Source organism: Macaca mulatta, chromosome 1, assembly GCF_049350105.2.
Source record: "Macaca mulatta isolate MMU2019108-1 chromosome 1, T2T-MMU8v2.0, whole genome shotgun sequence".
Classification (NCBI taxonomy): Eukaryota; Metazoa; Chordata; class Mammalia; order Primates; family Cercopithecidae; genus Macaca; species Macaca mulatta.
The window spans coordinates 186,047,207-186,059,292 of NC_133406.1; the positions used below are offsets into that span (position 1 = coordinate 186,047,207).

Here is a 12,086-nt window from a genome sequence, read left to right on the forward strand (position 1 = left end):
GTTTTTCTTTTTCTTTTGGAGACAGGGTCTTGCTCTGTCACCCAGGTTGGAGGGCAGTGGCACCTTCATGGCTCACTGCAGCCTCTACCTCCCAGGTTCAAGCAATCCTCCCACCTCAGCCCCTTGAGTAGCTGAGACTACAGGCACACACCACCACGCCTGGCTAAGTTTGTTTTTGTTTTGTTTTTTTGGTTTTTTTTTGAGACGGAGTCTCACTCTGTTGCTCAGGCTGGAGTGCAGTGACACAATCTCAGCTCACTGCAACTTCTGCCTCCTGGGTTCAAGCGATTCTCCTGCCTCAGCCTCCCGAGTAGCTGGGATTACAGGCACAAGCCTCCACACCCAGCTAATTTTTATATTTTTAGTGGAGATGGGGTTTCACCATGTTGGCCAGGCTGGTCTCGAACTAATAACCTTAAGTGATCCACTCCCTCTCAGACTCCCGAAGTGCTGGGATTACAGGCATGAGCCACCACACCAAGCCTAATTTTTTAAATTGTATTTTTAGTAAGACGAGGCCTGTGTTGCCCAGGATGGTCTGGAACTCCTGGGCTCAAGGGATCCTCCTGCCTCTGCCTCCCAAAGTGCTGGGACTACAGTCATGAGCCACTGAGTCTGGCCCATAGACCTTTCTAGGCTGTAAAAGAATACACACATATAGTAATAAGAAACTCCTTGAAGACAGCGGCCGTGTCTCATGTGTCTCTGGAATCCTGGTGCATCCTTACTAAGCACCTACTAGGTTTCAGGCCTTTCTATACATTATATAAAATTGCTTTGTATCCATAACACCATTCATCCTCACCAAAACCCTGTGAGGGACAATTATTCCTCCTGCACAGAAAAGGGAACTGAGGCTTGGGTTCTAAAAGACTCGTCTAATGGCACTCTGCCAGTGAGCGATAGAGCTGAGATTTTGCTTTTCTCAATACCAAAGCCATTTCTACTCACTGGGCTGCCTCTCCAAAAGTTGCTTAAACTGGGTGCAGTGGCTCACACCTATAATCCCAGCACTCAGAGGTCAAGGCAGAAGGATCACTTGAAGCCAGGAATTCAAGACCAGCCTGGGCAACATGGTGAAACCCCATTCTGGAATACATTTTTTAAAAATTAGCCAAGCAGCCGGGCACAGCTCGCACCTGTAATCCCAGTGCTTTGGGAGGCCAAGGTGGGCAGATTGCCTGAGGTCAGGAGTTCGAGACCAGCCTGGCCAACATGGTGAAACCCCGTCTCTACTAAAAATACAAACAATTAGCCAGGCATGGTGGCAGGCACCTATAATCTCATCTACTCAGGAGGCTGAGGAAGGAGAATTGCTTGAACCCAGGAGGCAGAGGTTGCAGTGAGCCAAGATCGGGCCATTGCACTCCAGCCTGGGCAACAGAGCGAAACTCTGTCTCAAAAAAAAAAGAGAAAAAGTAGACAAGCATAGTTGACACATTGTTCTTTTGGTTGCTAGGTCAGGTGTACCAGTTACTTGGGAGGCTGAGAGGGGAAGCTACAGCAGGAAGATCACCTGAGCCCAGGAATTCAAGGCTGCAGTGAGCTATGATCACACTACTGCACTCCAGCCTGCACAACACAGCGAGACCTCGTCTTGGGAAAACAAAAACAGATGCTTAATAATTCATGTCCACTGATAATAATTGGTTAATGCATCATTTGCTGAGGACAAATTATTACTACTGAAGAAGCACTAGGCAGGATATACATATTACATGGCCAAGGGGGTCAAGGAGGGTGCCCTTAACTCCCTCATTTCTCTGTGGACCTGGCACATCTCTCACATACAGGTGCCTCTGCCTGGATCATTCTTCCAAACCCAGAAAAGCTTTTAGGGCTGACCTAACCCATAATCTCCTCCAGGGAGCCCACCCTGACCACTGAGCTGGTGAGGGGCTATCTTGGTGCTTCCCTCTGTCACATCCTGGCCGTGCTGTGCTGCCATAGTAGGTTTGTATCTCCCTCTGTCTCTCCATCAACCTGAGGGCATCTAAGGACAGGTCTAGTCTGGCTCATCCCTGTGTCCCCAAAGTGTCAGACTATGGTCTGCCCCAGTCCGTCACTGCCCCAATGTCACCTCCAACCTGCAAGGCTGCCCCTGGGAATGGCAGGAGCACACAGGCCTGCAGCCAGGGAGCTGGCAGAGGACCCAACCAGCAGCACCATCTGTCCCTGGAGCCACGAGACAGAGCAGGCATAAGGCAGAGGTGTCAGTTCCTTGGCTCAGCCAGGTCAGCCCAGGACAAGGAGAGGAGCTTCAGCACCCAGGGCCCCTGCCCAGCTGGGGCGTGGGGTCAGACAAGGCTTTGAATTCTCTAATTAGATCACAGTAGCTTAATACCAGAGCCTTGGTTTTCTAACCTGTAAAGCCAGATAAATACCAGAAGCCTTGCAAAGCTGTTGGGAAGTTTAAATATGCCCAACACTTAGTAGGTCCGCAACAGAAAAGTTTGCTTTCACCATCTCATCTGACCAACTGACCCTGCCATTGAACCACTGAGAAAACTGAGGTTCACATGAGATGGAAAAAAAAGAAAGAAAGAAAGGAAGAAAGAAAAAATATTCACCATGGCCAATTATGTGCCGAGTTCTCCATTTTTCCAACATCTCTAATCCTGCCAACAATTTGGCATGATCTGCAGGAAGAGAACTGGTTCATATTAGGAAACTGATGCCCACAGAGATGAGGTGAGTTAGTGCCTCTAAGGCAGCACCCTTTTCATCGTCAGGCTGAGTGACGAGCAGCTCTCCGAAGGCTCCCGGGATGCCAGCTTGGCCCCGCTCCAGCCCAGGCACAGGTGAGGGGCAGTGGGCAGCCTCCCTCGACGCTGAGGTGTGTGGGGTGGGGTCAGCTCAGCCTGGGGCCCTCAATCTACACTGTCAGTGTGCGAGGGTGGGCAGAGGAGGCTGGGATGGGGTGGGTCCACATGTAACAGTGAGGCCACATTCTGGGTGCACAGAAGTTCCAGATGCCCCCTAGCCAAGACAAGGGCTGGAAAGGGGGACCCAGTCTAGCAGATGAGAGCTCTGGGTCTCTCGCCAGGTGTGTGAGCCCAGGCACATCACCTCACTTCTCTGTGCCTCGTCTCTCACGGGGGCTGAGCCTTCCACCCACCTCCCTGTTGTGAGGAGTCAGGGTGAATGGGGAGGCAGCTGAGACCTTCAAGGTGCTGGCCATACAGAGAAGAGGAACCACGATGATGTGTTTCCCTGGGTCGCTGAGCCCAGCACGCAGGGACTGCATACCTTGGCACTAAGCCTGGGGACCAGAGAACCCTCATGGCTCTCACAGTCAGGTAGGCAGGACAACATGACTCACGGCGCTCAAAAGCGCAAACTTAGCCTACGAGGCCTGGACCCCCAGCCTGCAGGTCCTGGAAGCCTCCCCTCAGCCTCTTCCAACTGTTCCCTTTGCTTCCTCCACTCCAAGTGGAGTGAGGAGTCAGCAGCAGGGGCTGCTGGGCCCCTATTCAGTTGATCAGATGCACCAAGCTCGCCCCAACCTTGGAGCTTGCAAATGGATGCTGTTCCCCTTGCCTGGAATGCTCTTCCCCCAGATCGTCCCGAGGCTGCCTTCTCAGCTGCTAGGTTTCTGCTCAGCTGTCGTCTGCTCAGAGAGCTCCCCCCTGGCCCCTTCATCATTCTCTCACAGTTCCCTGTTCTCCAGACAGTCTCAATTTAATCCCAGCAATGCTACTTACTAGCTGTGCGACCTCAGGCAACTTACTTAACCTGTCTGTCTCAGTTTCATCTTTAACACAGACACAATCATCTACTTCACAGAGTTGTTATAAGGAATAATGAGTTAATGCAGGCATGGCATACAGCTAGCACTTGTATGGCATTTACTCTTATTACTACTATTCACAGCATTTATTGCAGATTTTCAGCATTGTTTATTTGAATACCTTCTCCCTATCTCCCCTGCACTAGCTGTCAGCTCCAGGAGACAGGCTGCATCATCGGCCACAGCATACCCGGCACCTGCTACCTATTAATCCCCCGGTACAGTAAGTACCTGTGGAGGGAACAAGTGAAGCGTGTACACCATCCTGAGGAGACGTCATCAACTATAGGGACAGGCAAGATGAGGATTCAAAGGGGAAATGATAGCTGAGCTGGCTTTTGAAGGATGAAGAAGAGTCCTCCACTGAACAGGGAAAAGTTGGAAGCTTTTCATCTCAGATGTGGAATAAAACAAAGATGCCCACTTTCACCACTTATATCCAGCATAATACTGGAAGTCCTAGCCAGAGCAATTAGGCAAGAGAGAGAAATAAAGGGCATCCAAATTGGAAAGCAGGAATTTAAATTGTCCCGGTTTGCAGATGTCATAATCCTATACACAGAAAACCCTAAATCCTCCACTAAAACACTGGTAGGAATAATAAATTCAGTAAAGTTTCAGGATCAAAATCAACATACAAAAGTCAGTAGTCTTTGTTTTTTTTTTTTTTTTTTGAGACGGAGTCTCGCTCTGTCGCCCAGGCTGGAGTGCAGTGGCTAGATCTCAGCTCACTGCAAGCTCCGCCTCCCAGGTTTATGCCATTCTCCTGCCTCAGCCTCCCGAGCAGCTGGGACTGCAGGTGCCCACCACCTCGCCCGGCTAGTTTTTTGTATTTTTTAGTAGAGACGGGGTTTCACCATGTTAGCCAGGATGGTCTCAATCTCCTGACCTCGTGATCCGCCCGTCTCGGCCTCCCAAAGTGCTGGGATTACAGGCTTGAGCCACGGCGCCCGGCCAGTAGTCTTTCTATATACTAATAGCAAACTATCTAAAAAAGAAAATCTAGAAAACAATCCCATTGACAATAGCTACCAAAAATAAAATAAAATGAAATAAAATAAAATACCTGAGAGTAAGTTTAACCAAAGAGGTAAAAAGCCAGGAGTGGTGGCTCATGCCTGTAATTCCAGCTACTCAGGAGGCTGAGGTGGGAGGATTGCTGAGCCCAAGAGTATGAGACTAGCCTGGGCAACATACAAAACTCCATCTCTTTAAAAAAAAATTTTTTTTTCAGTGCTCACATGGGTAGATAAAGAATTCTAATTTTCTTTTTTTTCTTTTTTTTTGAGACAGAGTATTGCTCTGTCGCCCAGGCTAAAGTGCAGTGGCGCGATCTCGGCTCACTGCAACCTCCGCCTCCCGGGTTCAAGCAATTCTCCTGCCTCAGCCTCCTGAGTAGCTGGGATTACAGGCACGCACCACCATGCCCAGCTAATTTTTGTATTTTTAGTAGAGACAGGATTTCACCATGTTGACCAGACTGGTCTCAAACTCCTGACCTTGTGATCCACCCGCCTAGGCCTCCCAAAGTGCCAGGATTACAGGCGTCAGCCACCACCACCGGCCTAAGTATAAATTTTTTTAAATTTTTTTAAATAAAAAAAAAATCAGCCAGTTGTGGTGGCACATGCCTGTAGTCTCAGCTACTTGGGAGGCTGAGGCAGGAGTATCATTTGAGCCCAGGAATTCATAGCTGCAGTGAGCTATGATCAGACCACTGTACTCCAACCTGGGCAACGGAGGGAAACACTGTCTCTTAAAAACTAAATAAAGGAGATGAAAGATCTCTACAGTGAAGGCCAGGTACTGTGGCTCACGTCTGAAATCCCGGCACTTTGGGAGGCTGAGGTGGGTGGATCACTTAAGGTCAGGAGTTCGAGACCAGCCTGGCCAATATGGTGAAACCCTGTCTCTACTAAAAATACAAAAATTAGCCAGGCATGGTGGCACACACCTGTAATCTCAGCTACTCGGGGGGTTGAGGCAGGATAATCACTTGAGCCCAGGAGGCAAAGGTTGCAGTGAGCCAAGATTGCCTGGGTGACAGAGTGAGACTCCATCTCAAAAAAAAAAAAAAAAGATCTCTACAATGAAAACTATAAAACATTAATGAAAGAAATTGAAGAAGATATAAATGAAAAGATTCCACATTCATGGATTGGAAGAATTAATGTTAAAATGTCCATACTACTCAAAGCAATCTACAGATTCAATGCAATCCCTATCAAAATGCCAATGACAGTCTTCCCAGAAATAGAAAAAACAAGTCTAAAATTCATATGAAACCACAAAAGACCCCAGATAGCCAAAGCAATCTTGAGCAAAAAGAACAGAGCCAAAGGCATCATACTATACTACCTGATTTCAAAATATACTACAAAGCTACATTAATCGACAGACATATAGATCAATGGAACAGAATAGAGAGCTCCAAAATAAATCTACACATTTACAGCCAACTGATTTTCAACAAAGGTGCCAGAACACACACTGGGGAAGGGACAGTCTATTCAACAATTGATGTTGGGAAAACTGGATACCCACATGTAAAAAATCAAATGAAATGAAATCAAGAACTGAAATCAAACCCTTATCTCTCACTGTATAAAAAATCAACTCAGGCCAGGCGTGGTGGCTCACCCTGTAATCTCAGCACTTTGGGAGGCTGAGGCAGGCAGATCACTCAGTCAAGAGTTCGAGACTAGGCTGGCCAACATGGTGAAATCCTATTTCTACTAAAAATACAAAAGTTAGCTAGGTGTGGTGGCATGTGCCTGTGATCCCAGCTACTCGGGAGGATGAGGCAGCAGGAGAATCGCTTGAACCTGGGAGGCAGAGGTTGCAGTGAGCCGAGATCATGCCACTGCACTCCAGCCTGGGCGACAGAGCGAGACTCCATCTCAAAAAAATAAATAAGAAATAAAAAATAAAAACTCAAAATGAATTAAAGACTTAAATGTATGACCCCCAAACTACAAAATTATTGGAAGAAAACATAGGGGAAACAGTTCATGACGTTGTGCTAGGTAAGAATTTTTTGGATAAGGTGTCAAAAGCACAGGCAACAAAAGCAAAAATATATGTGATTTCTTTATACTAAAATAATTCTGCACAGCAAAGGAACCAATCAACAGAGTTAAGAGACAACCAGCCGGGCGTGGTGGCTCACACCTGTAATCCCAGCACTTTGGGAGGCTGAGGCGGGCGGATCACAAGGTCAGGAGATCGAGACCTTCCTGGCTAACACGGTGAAACCTCGTCTCTACTAAAAATACAAAAAATTAGCCGGGTGTGGTGGCGGGCACCTGTGGTCCCAGCTACTCGGGAGGCTGAGGCAGGAGAATGGCGTGGGCCCGGGAGGCAGAGCTTGCAGTGAGCCAAGATCGCGCCATTGCACTCCAGCCTGGGCAACAGAGCGAGACTCCGTCTCAAAAAAAAAAAAAAAAGAGACAACCTACAGAATGGGAGAAAATATTTACAAACTATACATCTGACAAGGGGTTAACACTCAAAATATACAAAGTAAAACAACTCAATAGCAACAACAACAACAAAAAACTAAAATGGGCAAAAGACCTGAATAGGCATTTCTCAAAGGAAGATACACAAATGTCCACCAGGTATATGAAAAAAATGCTCAACATCACTAATCATCGTGGAAATGCAAATCAAAACCATAATGAAATAGCATCTCACACCTGTCAGAATGGCTACTATCAAAAAACCAGAGCCGGGAGTGGTGGCTCAAGCCTGTAATCCCAGCACTTTTGGAGGCCAAGGCAGGTGGATCACGAGGTCAGGAGTTCAGGACCAGCCTGACCGACATGGTGAAACCCCTTCTCTACTGAAAATACAAAAAATTAGCCAGGCGTGGTGTCACAATGTCTGTAATCCCAGCTACTTGGGAGGCTGAGGCAGGAGAATCACTTGAACCCGGGAGGCAGCAGTTGCAATGAGCCAAGATTGCGCCACTACACTCCAGCCTGGGAGACAGAGTGAGACTCCGTCTCAAAAAACAAACAACAAACAAACAAACAAACAAAAACAGAAGACAATATGTGTTGGCAAGGATTCGGGGAAAAGGCAACCCTTTGACACTGTTGATGGGAGTGTAAATTGGTACAGCCATTATGGAAAACAGTACAGAGGTTCCTCAAAAAGTTAAAAATAGAATTACCATATGATCCAGCAGTCCCACTACTGGGTATATAGCCAAAGGAAATGAAATCAGTATGTTGAAGAGATACCTGCACTCCCATGTTTATTGCAGCACTCTTCACAATAGCCAAGATACAGAACCAACTAAGGGTCCACCAGTGGATGAATGAATTTTTTAAATGTAGTATAAAGCCGGGTGTGGTGGCTCAAACCTGCAATCCCAACACTTTGGGAAGCCAAGGGGAGAGGATAGCTTGAGGCCAGGAGTTCAAGACCAGCCTGGTCAACATAGAGAGAACCCATCTCTACAAAAACTTAAAAAAACAAAAATTAGCTGGGCACAGTGGTGCATACCTCTAACACCCAGCTACTCAGGCAGCTGAGGCGGGAGGCTTGCTTGAGCCCAGGAGCTCAAGGCTGCAGTGAGCCACAATTGCACCACTGTATTCCAGCCTGGGTGACAGAGCCAGACTCCATCTCAAAAAAGAAAAAAAAAAAAAAATATATATATATATATATGTGTATATATGTATGTACACACACACACACACACACACTATGGAATACTATTCAGCCATAAAAATAAAATAAAATCCTGCCATTTGCAACTACATGGATGAACCTGGAGTATGTTATGGTGGGTTTTTTGTTTGTTTGTTTTCTTTTGTTTTGTTTTGTTCTTGTGTGTGACAGGGTCTGGCTCTGTTGCCCAGGCTGGAATGCAGTAACTTCAGCTCACAACAACCTCCACCTGCCAGGCTCAAGCCATCTTCCCACCTCAGCATCCCAAGTAGCTGGGACTAGAGGCGCATGCCACCACACCGGGCGATTTTTGTGGTTTTTGTAGAGATCGGGTTTTGCCATGTTGTCCAGGCTGGCCTCGAAGTCCTGCACTCAAGCGATCCGCCCATCTCAGCCTCCCGAAGTACTGGGATTATGGGCATGAGCCGCCTCCCCGAGTATGTTATGTTAAGTGAAATAAAGGCCAGGCACAGAAAGACAAATACCACATGACCTCACTCAGATGTGAATCTTAAAAAGTTGATTTCATGGAAATAGAGTATAATGCTGCTTATCAGAGGCAGGGGTTGTTAGCGGGGATGGAGAGATCTTGGTCAGAGGATGCATAATTACACTTAGGAGGAATAAATTTCAAGAGACCTATTATACAGTAAGGTGATATAGTTAATTATAACATATTGTATTCTTGAAAAATGTAGAGTAGATGTTCTGCACTATCACCAAAAAAATGAAAACGATGTGAGGTAATGCATCTATTAGGTTTAATCATTACATAATGTATATATACTTCAAAACATCATTTGTACATGATAAAAACATAGATTGTTATCTGTCCATTTATTTAAAAAAAATTTTTTTTTGAGACAAAGTCTTGTTCTGTCACCCAGCCTGGAGTGCGGTGGCGCAATCTCAGCTTACTGCAACCTCCACCTCCCAGGTTCAACTGAGCATATCCTGCTTATTTTTGTATTTTTAATAGAGATGGAGTTTCTCCATGTTGGTCAGGCTGGTCTCAAACTCCTGACCTCAAGTAATCCACCCGCCTCGGCCTCCCAAAGTGTTGGGATTATAGGCATGAGCCACCATGCCTGGCCCATTTTAATTTTTTTTTTTAATAAGGTAATCATTCGCTTATGCTATGCATATTAAAATAACATTTTGGAGAGAAAAAAAAAAAGAGTCCTCTAAATAAATTAAGAACACTAAAAGTGGGCTGGGCATGGTGGCTCACACCTGTAATCCCAGCACTTTGGGAGGCCAAGGTGGGCGGATCACCTGAGGTCAGGAGTTCGAGACCAGCCTGGCCAACATGGTGAAACCCCATCTCTACTAAAAACACAAAAAATTAGCCAGGTGTGATGGCACCCACCATAGTCCCAGCTACTCAGGAGGCTGAGGCATGAGAATCGCTTGAACCAGGGAGGCGGAGGTTGCAGTTAGCTGAGATGGCACCACTGTACTTCAGCCCTCCAGCCTGGGCGACAGAGTGAGACTCTGTCTCCAAATAAAAAAAAAAAACACTAAGAGTGTCTGCCCATAGCTGAGCCTGGGGTTCACATATGGCTCCTGAACAGGCTGATGCTACACGTTCAAGTCTCACATCTTCCTCCAGGAAGCCTTCTGGGACCAACTCAATCTGCTTCTGAGCACCCGTGGTCACTCATTCATTCAGCAGTTTTGGGACTCCTTGTATATGATAGGTCCATCATTTTATGTCTAAGGTCTCCCCATCTCCAACACAGAGTAGGGTCCTCAGGAGAGACGGGACCCTGCCTCTCACTGTCAGGATCAACCTCATGGTGGCAGACAAACCCTTCACAAACATTTCACAGCCCCAGGATGTCCAGGCTGGCGAGGACCTCAGGGATCACCCAGCACCCTAAGGACTAGAGAGAGGAACCCCTGGCCAAAGGTCACACAGTGAGCAGTGGGGTGAACATCCAATCATTGTGCCCTGAACCTCCCCACACTCTGAGTTAGACCCCTTATGAAGCTGAGGAGGTTGTGGCGAGCTCTCCAGCTGTCCTCAGGTTCAAGGTAAAGCAGTAGGATTGCATTGTGCGGTTGGAGGTTAATACAAAAATTAGCCAGGCATAGTGGTGGGCACCTGTAATCCCAGCTACTCGGGAGGCTACTCGGGAGGCTAGGCAGGAGAATCCCTTGAATCTGGGAGGCGGAGGCTGCAGTGAGCCAAGATTGCACCACCACACTCCAGCCTGGGTGACAGAGTGAGACTCCGTCTTAAACCAAAAACAAAAACAACCAGCCCCATCACCATTTCTGGAGTGAAAAAAGCTTCTGAACCCCACTGAGAGCTGACCTGGGCCAGGCTAGACCTGAGGCTGGGCAGAGGCTCCCAGACCTCCCAGGACCCCTGCCCACCTCCTACAAGGGCACCAGTGCGTCCCTGCTAGCCCAGAAATGTGAGACTCAGTGCCCAGTGTAGACTGACGTCTTGGATAGGGAAAGGAGAAGAGTTCTCCACGTGGAGAGGCAAGGATTGAAGCAGGACAGGGAGACCTTTCTGGCACCACCACACTGGCACTCAGCAGTTCTCCCAGCCCCGAGCATGGCAGCAGGCTGGCCACTTCATTCAGTCACCCACTCACTTGCTGGGTACCCAGGGACGAGTAGGGATCAGAGCCCTCGAACTCCAATGCTGACTCTGTCTACAGTGCCACAGGACACTGAAAATGGCCCCCAACCATGCAAAGTGGAGTTTGTGGATTATCTGACACCCCCTCTTCTGTTTCCAGTTTAGTCCCTATTAAAGACAGTTTGGTGAGTTTGTTGTTGTTATTGTTGTTGTTGTTTTGAGACCACTCTGTTGCCCAGGCTGGAGTGCAGTGGTGCGAACTCGGTTCACTGCAACCTCTGCCTCCTGGGTTCAAGCGATTCTCCTGCCTCAGTGTCACGAGTAGCTGGGACTATAGGAGCGCGCCACCATGCCCAGCTAATTTTTGTATTTTTGGTAGAGACAGGGTTTCACCATGTTGGCCAGGCTGGTCTCAAATTCCTGGCCTCAAGTGATCCACCCGTCTCGGCCTCCCAAAGTGCTGAGATTACGGCATGAGTCACCACGCCCGGCTTGGTGGGGCTTTTTGTTTGTTTTTGTTTTTGTTTTGAGACAGGATCTCACTCTGTCATCCAGGCTAGAGTACAGTAGCATGGTCTTGGTTCACTACAGCCTTCACCTCCCAGGCGGGCTCAAGTGATCCTCCCACCTCAGCCTCCCGAGTAGCTGGGTCCGCAGGTACATGCCACCATGCCCAGCTTTTTTTTTTTTTTTTTTTTTTTTTTTTTTGTATTTTTGGTAGAGATGGGATTTCACCATGTTGGCCAGGCTGGTCTCAAACTCCTGAGCTCAAGCAATTCACCTGCCTCAGCCTCCCAAAGTGCTAGGATGACAGGTGTGAGCCACCATGCCTGGCCAGGGATTGTTTATTTGTTTGCTTGTTTGCTTTTCATTAAAAACAGCTTTGGCACCAAGCCAGAAAATGTTCCTAAACCCTCTTGTATTCCAGAGGAACTAAGGGAATTCGAGAGAAATCCAAAGAGATCCACCATCCAGGCAGTGGTGCAGAGGTGGCAATCAAGGCCAGAGTGTTCTTAGCTG

General features: G+C 47.6%; 1 protein-coding gene and 2 long non-coding RNA genes across 16 annotated transcripts in view; 1 reads left to right on the plus strand and 2 right to left on the minus strand.

Annotated features, from left to right (window-relative positions):
* The window catches only part of ACOT11 (acyl-CoA thioesterase 11), a 65,937-nt gene that overhangs the window by 45,632 nt on the left and 8,219 nt on the right, over positions 1-12,086 (minus strand). The gene's annotated exons all lie outside the window — the stretch shown is intronic.
* LOC144333282 (uncharacterized) lies at positions 8-3,945 on the minus strand. Its single transcript, XR_013401831.1, has 2 exons — positions 1,393-3,945; positions 8-293 (listed from the first exon to the last, which is right to left on the minus strand). It is a non-coding gene; the product is annotated as an uncharacterized LOC144333282 (long non-coding RNA).
* LOC144333281 (uncharacterized) lies at positions 5,013-6,666 on the plus strand. The gene is made up of 2 exons (XR_013401830.1): positions 5,013-5,239; positions 5,774-6,666. It is a non-coding gene; the product is annotated as an uncharacterized LOC144333281 (long non-coding RNA).